Raw genomic sequence first — 17,206 nt, forward strand, 5'->3', positions numbered from 1 at the left:
TCCAGATCTACAAAAGTATAATGGTAAAGGTCAGTGTCTAACATATACAGTGATAAAATTTGCAATGGAAAACATAGCTGGTCACAAACTCATAAATTTCTGGTAATTAGTGTCATGGGAATTGAAATACTTTACTGATAAGTTGGAATGTCAGTCTCTGTAATGGGTTGTGTCGCTATGTAGATAAATACATATTAGAGTGGAGAACAGCTATGAAGATGGGTCAAGATTGGAGGTGCAGAAGTGTACTGTGTGACTCTCAGCTAACTGCTCATCGTTGTCACATTCTTGTCTTTGTTCTTCATGTGTTGTGCTGTATTCATAAAGCTTACTGTTTATTTCAGGTACAATGTTCCATGTTGAGTGATTATTTTGCCCTCATAGTGTTCATTATGAGAGGTGTTAAGCAATTGCACCAACTGCTGCACAAACAACCACAAGGATTAGTGTTTTGCTTGTATGAGTACTTTAAAAGACAGTTTCCATTTCATTCATACTGGCAGAAGGCACGTGTTGTGCCGTTTCTAAATGCCAAGAACAGATAGCTGAAGCATGTGGTAGACCATAGTGGTTTGAGGACTATTGAGAGGATATGCAGTTAAGCTAAGGCATGTAGTTAAGCCTGCAGCTCAGCTGTTTTTAAGTCACCAGGCAAACAACACAACCACAAATAAGAAGTGGGTGAGCTAGACAATTTTGTGAAAAAAAATTGTGACACACAGTAATCAGTAGGTATGCCAATGGAGAATATTAAGCAACAGAAAAATGATTTTAAAATACGAAGGAAGCCAAAAATTTGAATGAACGCAGATGAACCACGTTCAGCATACTGAAAGACATAGGATTCAGGTATCAGAAAGTGAACGATGGAAAGAAATTACTAATGAAACACAGTGATACTGTAGCTGCAAGGACTGTGTTTTTAAGAGCCATGTAGATCAGACAAATTGCCACATCTCAAATTTATCATGTAGATGAAACTTTCATCAAAAAAAATCATGTAAGGATGTGTGCTGGAAGATGATCGATGGGTATGGAGAATTAGAAATTCCAGGTGGTTAGAGTAATAGAATTATAGTGGTTCATGTCAGATCAGCAGAAATTGATTTTACCCCACAGAGTAAACTGATTTTTAAGGCATCAACGCTAAGAATTCTGATGATGACTGTTCTGAAATGATGTAAAGTGTCTGCAAACAATGGTTTAAAGAACAACTGATCATTTATTGTCATACATAATGCAAGCATCCACACAGTGCAAGTGAGCAGAGCTCCAGCTACAAATTCCAAAGAGACTTACACTGTTGCATGGCTGTCATCTAATAGAATGCCTTACTATTCATCACATGCCAGGGCAGAATTGCTGCTGCTTTTCATTTCCCACAAGCCTGCATACAGAGTTATTGAGATAGAAGAGACTGCAAAGCAATATGGACACTGTATTATTATATTACTCACGTACCATTGTCATTACAACCAAATTGAGCCAGTATGGGCCCAGGTAAAAGTATATATTGTGGAAAAGAAAAATACATTGGAAACTGCAGATGTTGAGAGAGTTACATACGAAGCAACAGGCAGTAACTCAACATCTGCATGGGCAGTTTGCGTCAGACACACACAAAAATTGCTAGACTAAGATTACCACAGAGAAACTGGCAGGAATACTGTTACAGAACCTTTCGTTATAAATATTGGTGAAAGTGAGTTGTCCATGTCAGGCAACAAGGATGAGGGCATGGATTCCTTAGCGTGAAGTACGTAAGTAGTAAGTACGGTAAGTACTGCTACTTACAACTTTTTTTTTAATGACTGTGTCTGCAACTGCATTAAAGGTTATTAACAGCTCAAGTATTCATCTCTGACAGTTTTCTTCATGGAACGTATTTCCTTCAATTAAATACATATACCATAATGCTGTAGGAGGTTGCAGAGATGCAGTGAGAGCAGATGGGAGATTCTGTTTTGCCCTGTTTCAAACTGATGTCTGTAATGTCAGCAAGCCATCAGTCAGTAATCTACACCAGTTACAAATATCTCTCTTTATCACTTGTAAATCTGAATATTCTTTTGCTGTTTCTGAGACATTGGTTGGACAAATGAAATTTCTTGTTTCTTGCTCTTTAAAGATCATGCATTATAAGTTTGTTCCTTACAAGACAAATTTCTTCTGAGCACCTTTCACAGGGGTAGTCTGAGTTTCTGCTGGAAAAATTCTTCAACTTTATCTTTGGCAACAAGAGGAGGGCTTTGAATGTGCTTGATTTCACCACACTTGTAAGATCCTCAGCATTCTGAGTTGCAGCTGCACTTGTACTGGGAAGATTATGTGTTGTAATGTGGTGCTTCAGCAGGCCACCTACACCACCACAAAGCCCTTTCTGTGATGGGTAGTACACTATACTTACTCCATTGGCACAAGTAACTTTGTGAATAGAAACAGTTGGAAGCAGTATTTGATGGGTTAAGGACTGTTAGAAATAATGATTTTTTTCTGTATTTGAATTCAACTGTCATCATGTCTAGCTGCAACGCTTGTGGTATAGCTTTAAAAATATGTCACTCCTGTGAAAAATAGCCTTGTTCTTCCTGTGGCAAAGACTTGAAAAATAAAGCCAATTAACAGGAAGCACTAAACACAGTTACTCAGCCTTTACATGTTCCTTTGTTTCTGCTGTGTGATGCTGTTGCAGTTTCTTCAGATGTTGGTAAAGTGTTGTACAGGACAAAGTGGGATGTGTCTGGCATGGAAGAAATGTATTGGAATTTAGTTGCAGGTATGTAATAACTTCCAAAAAGATATGACCTGACAATAAATTGATTGCCAGACTTTTATTATAGACTCGCTAGATACCCTTTATACAGTACTAAGATAAGAGACGTTTACAGCTTGCTTAAAAGAGCCTCACTCTAAGAAACAAAGATATCACACTGATTAACCCTAACTGTTCACAACCGAATTGTCAACTGCTGAGATCGCTCGAACTGGATTGCCAGGGTGAATGAAAGTCATAACATTCAAAATAATGTCTGGATATTATTGCAAAAATGGGTTACAAAGCACTCTCCAGGAAGAATATCACATTGGCGACAGGGTGAGTGATTAGAAGTTAAGAGATGTTAAAAACAAGTCAACAATGAAAAATCCAGAATTGAATAACAACAATATTATGAGAATGATAAGACTGCTACTCGCCATATAGAGGAGATGTTGAGTCACAGACAAGCACAACAAAAAGATTGCTGTACGAGTACATGTGAGCTTTCAGCCAAAAGACCTTATTTTAACATGAAAACACCCCCCCCCCCCCCCCCCCACACACACACACACAAAAACACATGCATATATTCACACAAGCACAGCACTACTCACACACATACATGCCACTGAGGCCAGACAGCGAGCAGCTACTCCTGATGGGAGTAGCAATCTGCATGGTTGGGGCAAGGAGAAGGCTGGGGTGGCACGGGGCAGTGACAGCACGGTAGGGTTGGGGGAGGGTGTAGTGCTGCTTGTGGGAGTGTGCAGTGACTTGGTGGGGACAGGGTAGGGCTGCTAGTTGCAATCAGGAGATGAGGGGGAGGGGGGGAAGGGGTGGAATGGAAAAGGAGAGAAGTAGAGGAGGGGGGGAGGGGAGAGAGAATGAATAACTAGTGGGTGCATCGTGAAATAGAAGACTGTGTAATGCTGGAGCAGGGGCAGCAAAGGGGATAGATGGGTGAAAGACAGGTAATAGCAGGGGCTTATGGGAAAGCAGGATATGTTCAGACAAGCTGGTGTTGGTAAGAAGGATCCAGATGGTACAGGCTATGAAGCAGTCACTGAAGTTGTAACCTCCACGTGACACAGTACTTGTTAAAGCCTGTACTATGGTAAGTGAGCGGGGTTCACCTTATGAGAAAGGATTTTTGTATAGATATCGACTGCGTGTACCTGAATGGTGGAAAATCAGACTTACACCCAGTCTGTAATCGCAATGAGCCATCAAGCAAGTTCGAAATGCAATTAAATGTCAGGATGGACCAAAAGCAACACTGAAGATGCTACCAATTTGATAATAATATGGTCGCCAGCCTAATTAGGCATTAACTAAGTTTCTTCCCTGTACAAGTTGGTAGATATTCATGCAAAAAAACAATTAGTAACACTGCATAATATAGTAGAATTTTAGAACCAGAAAATCTATTGAACTGATAGTTTTACGTTCTGTACTGATATGGAAAACCATGAATACATAACACTACACTGTAATGTATACCACAAAATCTTTATACTGTCTATTAATGTGATTAAAATTGGGCATAGGTTACGCTAGAAATAGCACTTTCGTGCCACGCACAAAATGTCAATTTTGATAAAAATAAAACACTTATAAATTTTGACTTTTATATTGACTTTAACTTTTGCTGGTCAAATCAATTTAGAACACTTCAGAATTCAAATGAATTAAGGGGAGGGGGGGGGGGGGGGGGGGAGGTACCCTGAAACTGTTATGATCGCTGTATTAAAAAAATGATTACTGAATTTATTATGCGTTCAAGATTTCCAGTATATAAGTTACTACTTTTTTCATCTTATTTACTGCTCATTTAAGTACCTTTATATCTGTCTCGAAATAATTAAACTTCATTACTATATCAATATTAAAGTTATCTTTCAACTTCGTTAGACTTTCGTTATTCATTTACTGGTTCATTAATGAAACATTTCTTTAAACACCATTCTAACATAGCTAGGTCTGCAAATAATTATTATTAACACAAATTTTAAATTTTCATTTCAGGACACTCAGATTGCACAACATTTGGAAAGGACCCTGTCTAGGTTAGTTGTGAGGATAATTAAATGATGGGAAAGTTCTGGTAAAATTTAGGTTATTATTGCACAGTTCACTCTCTGATCCATACGAATACAGTACTAAAAGTTTCAACCTGCTTGTATCGATGCGGCGGTTGGAGGGCGGCGAGATGGCGAGGCACAGAGCACAGATACAACCACAGCTATGGCTCTTGATGTATCGGCACTTTAATTCTTCTTAGCGTCGCAATACTTTTCCATTTAATGCCTATGGAATTTTGCCATGCTGTGTGGGTATTGGAACGGCATACGTGAGGCTCAGTGAAGCTACGTCTTCCAGGAGAGCCTCCTCGCCCCAGGTGTTGCTCAAACCAGTGCCAAACTCCAACTACTTCTGAGCCCGTTGTGCCGTGCAGTGCCAGCGTGCATTTTCCCGTGCTCGCCTGCCATCCACCTTTTACCGCTCCTTGACAGGTTTTGCATTCTACATATCCTAACACATTGCCTACATATGGACCAGACGCACAGTTACAATTTTAAACATCTTACAACAGTTTCAACATTTGTTACATTTCAATTCTATTACAATATTACTTGACATCTGACATAAACATTAATATTCACATTGAAACTTATTTACAGTTTTCTTAACACAATGACATGAAAAAAAAGAGAAATGAAATCAGAACATCAATTACACAAGTTTACCGAAAAAACAGAAGGAAAAAATTTTATCTGTACAATAGTACAGCGTAGTTGTTGTTACAAAGTGAAGCTTGTTGTGCTGGGCAGCCTGTTCAGCAACTGGGTGGTGCAGCTGTCTCTCGGCCACAGTTTGGTGGTAGCCATACATTTTTTCCCCCCATCCCCTCCTCTACCCCTCTCCTTTTCCCCTACTTTTCCACCCTGCCCCCTCACCCTATCGTCCACCTCAAACTAGGGCTACCATATTTCCAAATGAAAAACCTGGGGGGCGGGTGTGGAGGGGGGGGGGGAGGGGGGGGGGGGGAGGAGGGAGAGTTCAAACAATCTTTACGTGAAACACAACAGCTTACTTTTTTACTAAAGCACATTTTTCACTACCTCAAACCTTCTTAAGTAATTCTTTCTTGGATTTGATAATATCATAGTATTCAGGAGAAGTGAGATCTTTATAATTATAACTAACAGTCAACAAATTCTTTACACTTAGCATAGAAAGTTTGTTCCTGGCATAAGTCTAATGTATAATAAGGAAAACATTCTTTCCACAGCTGCATTATGGACAGGGATTTCAAAAAAGTACTGTACAATTTCAAAAGCCTTTCCTTGTGGATACAATACATTGAGCTAAAACTCTGATGATGTTTTATGGTATGAAATGGATATGCTGCCTCAGCTGCTGCTATCTTCAGATCACTTTCACTGCTTTTGCTTCTTTACTTTTCTTGTGCTTCTTGGTGTTAACGTATTGCATAATGTATGATCTCTCACCATGTGCTACAGAAAACAGACACCTGGAGGTAAATAAATTTAAGATGAGATTATTAATAAAATGTGTATAAGATACTTGTTATGCATGGATCCAGGATGCAAAGCTGCAGGCTCTGCATAATTATTTTTTTTCCCATACACAGTTCTTCCTGCTCAAAGAAATGGAAATCCATTCAGGTAATTTTCCATTAATTTGAATTTACAATTATCTTTAGGCATATTCAAAACAGTCTCTACAGTCACAACAAGCTAATAGACCCTGTCAATGATCACAGCTGACTCACTGTGTGGTGAACTACTTTAGAAGAGTGAAACTGAAGATCAAGTCACCATGCCATGACAGTAGACAATTGCATTAAGTGTTGGCAACCTGCTTTAATCTCTCCAAATGTATACCTAGCTTCAATTATAGTATTCCAGATGACACTTAACATCACAGAACAGTTTGAAATGGAAATCCAAAAATCTGTTTTTTTTTACTGTTTTATAATTCCGTATACTAACATCATCTAATCCAGTAACATCTGCTACCCACTCTTCATACATATCCACCCAATGACCTGCATCCCCATTATCATCTGTTTGCTTATTTTCCTCTTTGAGCTCATTGTGTTTTAATGTTGATTTCAGATCATTTTTGCCTTTCACTATCAGCCCTAGTCTCCCAGGTTTCACGTTTTTTCCCCATACATAAGTACTGTCCTTTTTGCGATTTTCACACACATTTTTTATGCATTTAATGTAGTTTTTGAGTCAATTTCCACATATTTTTACATGTTGTTTTATCTGCCACCATAGATCCTTGCACCTTCCATCTGCACTATTACAGAAAAGCTTCCTTATCCCTACCCAGAACCTAGTCCTAAATACTTTTCCTGCATTGTTGCCTAGCTCATTGAACCCCTCCAACAGACATTACCAACAATAAACCATCTCCAGCTGAAATCCTTCCTTCCACAATGGCCTTTATCAGTTCACATTCTGCCAGTCCATATCCCCCATCAACCTAGTCCTGCAAGACCACATAAATCAGGCCCAAACCTCCCTGTAATACCTCCTCTACATCTGCAAAATCCTGTATCCGATCTCCCACATTGTAACTGTTGCCCTCCAGGAACTAGAGCAGCATGCACACCACCACCCGAAAAAACTCTCCAACCGTTCACCTCCTCCTCCCATCTTGGACTACCACTATCTACCACCTCTACAACAGCCTCCAAACCTCCCCCACATCCCCTCACAGCTGACAAATCCTGCTTCATAGATCTACTACATTTATCACTTTCCCAGAAACTCCCTACCACCACCATACAGGATCCAGAACCTAAAAGGGTGTGAAACATAGTCATGAACCTTTCCTCCAAAAGCATTAGCCCCACATAAGTGTCAGTCCTTTTGAAAAGTCTTACCTTTAACCCCACTCCCAAATTCAATCATCTTGGATTTGTTGAAAACTCTCTCCTTCTCCCAATCCTTACAGTGGAAACACTTTTTTGCCACCAACGATACAAATCAAACTCAACTCAAAGCCAATTTTGAACCATACCTTACCCAGTTCACTCCTCCAGCTGTGATCCACCCCTGCTGCTCTCAAATCACCCTCTATTACTATTCCAGAATTTCTTAACCTCAAACCTTGCCTCATCATCATTCCCAAATCCATCAACGTGGGAGATAACTTTGCATCTGCAGAAAGAATTGTACTCCACCAACTAAGAACTGATCCTGACCACATAATCTTACTTGCCAACAAAAACCACAGTGGTGGAGCCCACCACTGTGGTTTTGAACAGCAGAGATTATCTGGTGGAAGGACTCCAACATCTGTCAGGTCCATTCACCTACAAACCCTGCCACAATATTTACATTCCAGAAATACAACAAGATCTCAAGTTTCTCCTCAAATCCTCAGGCTCATTTCAGAACCTCTCACCTGAAATTTAAATGCTTCCTAGATTTTATAAACCCAGCCACCCTCAATGCCCCATTGTTGCCAGTTACTGTGCACCCACTGAGAAAATCTCTGCTCTTGTGGATCAATCCCTTTAGCGTGTTGCACATAACCTACCCTCCTATATCGAAAACACCAAGCATTTCCTCCACCGTCCCTCCACAGTCCCTATTCCTTTACCACACAGCGCCCTGCTCATCATAATTGATGCCATGTCCTTCTACACTAATATCCTTCTCAGTCGCAGTAATCGGCGGGGAGGGAGGAGGTTGTTGACTGGGAGTAGAAAAAGCCAGAAGTGTGGTGGGTGATACTCGGCTGGTGGATCAAAATAATTGGTTGGAAACCAGTGGTTAATTCAGAAGTGTCCGGTCTTGCTCAGAAAATGTGATAACTGCATTTTGGGGTGATGTATGCATGTACAAAGATGCCATTTGCATTAAAGTATTATTGTACTATCTCCTGGGAGTTTGCTGAAGAAGCCCCTTGGAACTGTTCACCCCTGTTTGTCAAACAATATCTCTTGTAAAATATCAAGTACTATTTATGGTTTGGAAACTAGATGCTGAAGTCAAGAGCGGACAGTCCTTTACAATGTGTCAATTTTTTAATATCACTAAAAGCCGTCCTTATAAGGCACCCGAGTAACTGACTGGTGTTTCTCTAATAGTTTTTGTAACAGTCTGATACTGCTGACCTCATTACAGGTGCTTGCATGTTATTTGCTAAGCTGATGAAATGTTGTTGTTTCCAGTGTGTAACATATGTCTGTTACAGGTTAATGAAACCAGTGTCCTGTGTTGCTGCTTGTGTAAAAGTTAAACACAACACATATGCATTCTAGGCTGCTGAATTACTGGACAGGTTACTGGGAATGGTTGAGGTGTGTTGCAAAGAAGGGGAGCATTATTTTGTATTCACTTCAGACCTCTGTATTTCTGTAAGTGATGCTGAAAATGGCGTTCACCTACTGGGGTCAAATCCAGATCAAAATATCAGTGGATTCCAAGATTATGGTACTTTCTACAAATGGGGATAAATTAAGATGATTGTATTATGTTTTATAAAAGTAATCATTTTGGATTTTGCATTTGTTGTCTTTAGGGATTCTCATCTTAATATGACCCTGTTAGGTCTTTGATTGTCAGAAACTGTATTATAGAAATAAGGATTGATTTTTTTAAAACTTTTTTTACATAACTGTTTTCAGAAGATAAGATTTTGCTGCAGTAAGTCTAGGTCAGTAAATGGCCATTGTGGTAATTCGAAATTTTGTAGCTTTATCATATTAGTTAATATAAGAATAACTTTCAATCATTACATTGTATTAGTTATGCTTTTGGTCACTATTTTGTAATTTGATGATCAATAAATTTGACCTAGTATTGTACACTCAATCAATCTTCTTCGAGAGTAACTATTTTGGACCCAATTGCCTGCTTCCATAACAGACTGTTGCTGACAATAATAGTCATAATAATAAATACCTACAGATTGATATCACCACACTCAAGTCAGGCAAAGCTGTTTAGAGTGAGCTCTCTTTGTAGCAAATTCGTCGATCACATCTTCATAGTCTTATCAGTTAGAATTCATGGAGAGGACTGTAAAACTGCTCACTTGATCCTGTGACACCAATGAATGCAAATAATTCCTGAGTCTTTTGAGGAGCGAGAAAGGGCGCTCAGCTGAATATTTGGTTCCACTGTTGACAAAAATATACATAGTACACTCTCTAAATTAGGAAACACTTGGTTTGCGCACAACACTCTACACAAAGTACGAGGGCAGTTCAATAAGTAATGCAACATATTTTTTTTCTGAAACAGGGGTTGTTTTATTCAGCATTGAAATACACCAGGTTATTCCCCAATCTTTTAGCTACACAACACTATTTTTCAACGTAATCTCCATTCAATGCTACGGCCTTACGCCACCTTGAAATGAGGACCTGTATGCCTGCACGGTACCATTCCACTGGTCGATGTCGGAGCCAACGTCGTACTGCATCAATAACTTCTTCATCATCCGCGTAGTGCCTCCCATGGATTGCGTCCTTCATTGGGCCAAACATATGGAAATCCGACGGTGCGAGATCGGGGCTGTAGGGTGCATGAGGAAGAACAGTCCACTGAAGTTTTGTGGTCTCCTCTCGGGTGCGAAGACTTGTGTGAGGTCTTGCGTTGTCATGAAGAAGGAGAAGTTCGTTCAGATTTTTGTGCCTACGAACACGCTGAAGTCGTTTCTTCAATTTCTGAAGAGTGGCACAATACACTTCAGAGTTGATCGTTTGACCATGGGGAAGGACATCGAACAGAATAACCCCTTCAGCGTCCCAGAAGACTGTAACCATGACTTTACCGGCTGAGGGTATGGCTTTAAACTTTTTCTTGGTAGGGGAGTGGGTGTGGCGCCACTCCATTGATTGCCGTTTTGTTTCAGGTTCGAAGTGATGAACCCATGTTTCATCGCCTGTAACAATCTTTGACAAGAAATTGTCACCCTCAGCCACATGACGAGCAAGCAATTCCGCACAGATGGTTCTCCTTTGCTCTTTATGGTGTTCGGTTAGACAACGAGGGACCCAGCGGGAACAAACCTTTGAATATCCCAACTGGTGAACAATTGTGACAGCACTACCAACAGAGATGTCAAGTTGAGCACTGAGTTGTTTGATGGTGATCCGTCGATCATCTCGAACGAGTGTGTTCGCACGCTCCGCCATTGCAGGAGTCACAGCTGTGCACGGCCGGCCCGCACGCGGGAGATCAGACAGTCTTGCTTGACCTTGCGGCGATGATGACACACGCTTTGCCCAACGACTCACCGTGCATTTGTCCACTGCCAGATCACCGTAGACATTCTGCAAGCGCCTATGAATATCTGAGATGCCCTGGTTTTCCGCCAAAGGAAACTCGATCACTGCCCGTTGTTTGTAATGCACATCCGTTACAGACGCCATTTTAACAGCTCCGTACAGCGCTGCCACCTGTCAGAAGTCAATGAAACTATACGAGACGAAGCGGGAATGTTTGAAAATATTCCACAAGAAATTTCCGGTTTTTTCAACCAAAATTGGCCGAGAAAAAAAATGTGTTGCATTACTTATTGAACTGCCCTCGTACTTAGGGAGGAGATTTTTATTTAGTTGCTCTTCTGTATGCCTTAAATAAGTCACCTCATCACTCAAAAATTCCTCAGAGTCATCTTTATAATTTTATAATGCAGCTGCAGTTTTCTAGCACTTTTCAATGTTGCCTCATACAGGAAAATTCCTTAGGAACCCAAAATTGCTACAGAACTCTTTCAATGATTTTTTTTCTTTTCTCCAATTGTGACACCAATCTCTCTGTAACAACCATAAAAGTATTCACCTGAAAATTTTCCTTTCCTTCTAAAGTAGTATCAAGCTCAGTTATTTCGTCCACTTTCTTTTTGTGGCTGTTTTGTATATGTTTTCTTACTCTTTTCAGTGTCATTGTTTCCAGGTGTCATACATAGAATGATAATGATTCTCTCATGTATTCAAGTAAAGAATTGTAGAGCATTATTACAGTCCCAATATCAGTGTCAATACTTTGCAACAGTTTAGTTGTAACAGTATATCTCTTTAGTATCACTGGCCAAAAGTTGTCATTATTCCAGCTTCCAGATTTTATAGACTGCTCAGCATTCCAGTCTCCTTGCATGTTAGTGAAGCCTGAATAACTTCTGAAGCTGATACAATTTCTACCCATTTAACATTGAAAATATAGAAGCTATTGTGATGTCCTGACCAGGGTGTTCATTTTACAGAACTGAATTATTTAATTTAGAATGCAAAATATTCCAACAGTTCATCACATCAGAGCAGAAAGTGTAAATTTGTTGCAACAGATGTAAAAATTAAGCTGCATAAGGGCAACATGCTGCTGCACACAATCCTATAACTCAAGGGAGTGGCTGCACATGGAATACACATAGTAAGAGCCAAGAACGTTGATTTGTTTAACTCTAGCTTGGTGATCAGAGTAAGTACCATCTATATTGCTTGTACTGTCATTTGATAGACGCATATGTAACTGAATGTCCAAATTCCATTTACATAATAAATTTATTAATGAATTGGCTAATTCTTTTGATTTTACACCAACTCTGAGACAGAACTGATAAATCTTTCAACAGAAAATCCATCTTTTGATAAGTACCTTATAAAGAAAGGCAAGTGATCCACATGTGTGATATCAGGAGTGGAGTACAATATGGTAAAAAATATTTAGTTTCCTTCATCTGCGATACTCTTCTGTACTCATTCTGCCAGAATTTATATAAACTCTTCACATCGTTGAAAACAAAGATTAATGTGCCCCTGTTCCTTTGTTTCATGGAGTTTTGTATGTTTAGCCAGAAAAGGATGAATTTCTACTATTAGCTGTAGTCACCAAAGTACTCAGAGAAGTCATGGCCAGTCTGTGCTCAAACTGATGGGAAAGGGAAGCCAGGATGAAGGAGAAGTTGAAACACTAGGTAAAAGCAGTGTGGTGGTAATAACGCAAGAATGAAAGCTATGCAGCTGAGAGTGTTTGAAATGTACGGTTCACGCCTTTATGGAGTGTTAAGACATTGGCTGATTGCAACCTCCTGCTGCATCATATTAAAACTCTCTTGGTTACCGTTTTTGACACTTTCGGATAATAATTTTAAAACTTTAATGCACTCAAATATTTTCGAAGTGAATACGATATTTTGAGTGCTAGCAGTGCCCAAAATTTGTGATGTATGGCGTTCCACAAAAGGCTTACATGGGACAGATCATGAACCCCCCCTCCCCCCTAAAAAAACAAAAAAAAGCTGGGACATCCCATTAAACTGAGGACATCTGGCTACACTATCTGGGAGAAAGCACTATAGTATTGTAGCATGGTAGCCCATGCAGTACAGTAGTCCACGCAGCACTGTAGCCCACCATCACCCCGTTCAAAGTTCGACACACAGGGAAGTGGAGTTCACAGACAGGAGCTAGTTCTTTTCTTGAGAGAGCAACTTTGTTCTCCAGTTGTATATTCATCATTCCATGTGGTGGTTTTGAAAGTCATGCAACGAGGATCTGAGCTCTCTGCTTGAACCTCTTCCTGGATTTCAGCCATCTCCCAGTGGGTTGCAGTCTCTGTATTGGGTGGTGAATAGGTTTACCAATTTCACCTGGAGCCAAAACCCAGAAAACTCAATCATGCACTATTATTATTCATAACACAGTATACAATACATATGTTACAGTTGTTACAACAGGAAGCATGTATTTATTTAACACAATACTCACTGTTACTACTGCAAATCCAGCCACTTATGTGGCATCTAGTTTCTTTGCTTGTTATATTTTGAAATTATACTTCTCTGACTTCACAGATTCAACAAGTCCTTTCCCACTGTCGCATTTGACAAATTTAGCAAACTCAGCACTTTTCATATGGCAGTTAAAATTCACAAGTCGTTCGGCTTTCACCATTTCCACTTTAAGTCCATTTCTTTCAGTGCTCCAGATATTTAGCATCACACTGAAAATCCAGTCCAGAAACGCATTGGGCAATGGCACTGCTAACTGGTGCTGAACAGCTTTCAAAATGACACCTATTTGTTTGAAATGTTTTGAGTCTGATGAGTCCTTAATGAGAGGCACGATGTCATTCATTGCACCTATTTCAGAAAATAGTTCATCACCATTTCTATTTATGTTGAAATAATCTATAAGTTTCATGATGTTCCCAATTTTATGTGGGTCTTTAAGATTTAACTGAGAGCTAAGGTTGAAAACTGCAACTTCAGTGAAGTCAAACTATTTTTCTAGATATTCCAGAATCCTAGTATAGACTTGCTGAGCTTCTCTGACAAATTTTGTTTATTCATATTGCAGAAATTTTTTCAGCCCTTGTAACACCTTGAATCTGAACGCATTATCTTTTTGTCTATTAATAATCTCTGTATGCAACTTCAGGAATACAGAATATATTTCAGTTATTTGCATATAATCACTTTCCCCGTGTTTTATGGTTATATTAAATAAATACATGTCATGGTTGACAAAATAAATGTCTAGGATTGTTACTTCATCATCCACTTCTCTGTCATTTTCATGGGCTATTACTGTCAAGTAAATACGGCAGTATTGTACTCACCTTGGCTTAGAAAATAGGACTTCAACAGTGGCCAGCTCTGGAGTAATCTATCTACAGCAGAAAAAGAGTCAAAAAGTGTATATGAATTTGCTGGAGTTGTGTGGAGTACTCTGACTGCAGGAACTCAAAAATGTTCTTCAGCTCACCCACCTTCTACACGCTTGAAGAAAGCTCATTAAAACCTTAACCACTAATGATTCAACATCGTATGACAGCAGTTTCAGTCCATATTTTGCTTATTGTGCAGTATATGCATGTGACAATATCTTGCAAGAAAGTGTGGTGCTTCAAACATATTTTTCAACTTCACGGAAACATATTGGTTTTTCCCGTAATTGACTGAAGAAACATAAGCAGTTATCTATGATCTAGAAGACCAGTCTAAATTATGCTCTCTTTAAGCTTCTTGACTATAGAAGTTGTCTTCGTAAAAATCTATAACAGCTGAATTCGTTTCCATTTCTTGGTCGAAGCGCTGTAAATCATTTGGTATTTCCTTTATTTGAAGCATCACATGCAGTCGAGTATAGAGTTGTAGTTGCAGACAATGTGGAGCCAATAAATTCTCTACTATAACTTCAGATTTAGTCTGCCCACACTTAATTTAGAATGATCGTTTCGAATCTTGAAAGAAAAAGTGAGATAGGAGAGCATTTCAACAGTCTAGTGAAAGGTAACTGTGACAAAGTTTCACTCCATGATATGTTAATATTAGTTTCGTTGTTGACAATTCCTCTTCCTGACTAGTTCCCGCTTGCATGAAATACCTTTGAACAGTGGTGTTTCTGAACAAATCCCACACCGTGTCAATAAGAGTCTTGGTACTGGCATGATGCTTCAACGCATTCACTGAGTTGTGTTTCACTGCAAAACTTACACGGCATGTTTTACAGTATCCGGTATATTCATCTTGTTTCGAAAGCCACCCAGAATAGTCTGTATCTAGTAGCCATTTGTCATTGAAATGACACTCACTGCTCTGTTTTTTAGCCTGCTGCATTTGAGAAGCTCACTACAATACGATGTTACACTATGTGATCAAAAGTATCCGGACGCCCTCAAAAACATACGTTTTTCATATTAGGTGCATTGTACTGCGACCTATTGCCAGGTACTACATATCAGCGACCTCAGTATTCATTAGACATTGTGAGAGAGCAGAGTGGGGCGCTCCACGGAACTCTCGGATTTTGTGGGTGGTCAGGTGGTTGGCTGTCACTTGTGTTATACGTCTGTACGCAAGATTTCCATACTCCTAAACATCCCTAGGTCCACTGTTTCTGATGTGATAGTAAAGAGGAAACGTGAAGGGACATGTACAGCACAAAAGTGTACTGGCCGACCTCGTCTGTTGACTGACAGAGACCGCCGACAGTTGAAGAGGATCGTAATGTGTAATAGGCAGACATCTATCCAGACCATCACACGGGAATTCCAAACTGCGTCAGGATCTAGTGCAAGTACTATGACCGTTAGGCTGGAGGCGAGAAAACTTGGATTTCATGGTCGAGCGACTGCTCATAAGCCACACATCAGGCTGGCAAATCCCAAACGACACCTCGCTTGGTGTAAGGAGCGTAAACATTGGACGATTGAACATTGAAAAAGTTGTGCAGAGTGACGAATCACGATACACAATGTGGAGATCCGATGGCAGTGTGTGGGTATGGCGAATGCCCGGTGAATGTCGTCTGCCAGCGTGTGTAGTGCCAACAGTAAAACTCGGAGATGGTGGTGTTATGGTGTGGTCGTGTTTTTCATGGAGTGGCCTTGCACCCCTTGTTGTTTTGCGTGGCTCTATCACAGCACAGGCCCACATTGGTGTTTTAAGCACCTTCTTGCTTCCCACTGTTGAAGAGCAATTCAGGGATGGCAATTGCATCTATCAACTTGATCTAGCACCTGTTCATAACGCACGGCCTGTGGCGGAGCGGTTACACGACAATAACATCCCTGTAATGGACTGGACAGCACAGAGTCCTACAGAACACCTTTGGGATGTTTTGGAACGCCGACTTTGTGTCAGGCCTCACCGACCGACATCGATACCTCTCCTCAGCGCAGCAATCCGTTAAGAATGGGCTGCCATTCCCCAAGAAACCTTCCAGCAGCTGATTGAACGTATGCCTGCGAGAGTGGAAGCTGTCATCAAGGGTAAGGGTGAGCCAACACCATATTGAATTCCAGCATTACCGATGGAGGGCGCCACGAACTTGTAAGTCATTTTGAGCCAGGTGTCCGGAAACTTTTGATGACCTAAAATGTACACGTACACGTATCACTCAGCCACTACAGTGCCGTTCTTAAACACTTCAATTTTAAACCAAACGCTTGGCGTATGCGGTTCGCTTAATACAGCCACGACAAAACACTTCACTACATTAATCAGCCGCGCGCAATAATGGATAGACTTTGACGACGGTATTCCTTTTAAAATTAGTTGGTCTTTATTGGAAGCACCGACAATAAAATGAAAATGCGGCACTGTCGCGGCTTGTTTCTGCCGCTATATAACGTACTATGCAGAAGAACAAACATGCTGTTGTCATAAGAAAATACAAGCTATTATTGGCCTGTCTTTCCTAGTTCGTTCTTACTGGAGCGGACTTCAAATGAATTGAAGATAGTGGGCGACAATGGACACCGTGGTGTAATAAAAATACAAAACCTCTCTGACCTTTTTGACACGGCTTGTCGTACCAACGGACTCACCAACTCATATTAAAATACACTGGAATTCATTGCGACAAACCTACAATGCTCCCAACTAGTGACACAATCTGATACAAAATATTGAAACCAAAGAATAATCAAATTGAAAAGTTTAACTGAC

The sequence above is a fragment of the Schistocerca americana genome, chromosome 2 (assembly GCF_021461395.2).
Source record: "Schistocerca americana isolate TAMUIC-IGC-003095 chromosome 2, iqSchAmer2.1, whole genome shotgun sequence".
NCBI lineage: Eukaryota > Metazoa > Arthropoda > Insecta > Orthoptera > Acrididae > Schistocerca > Schistocerca americana.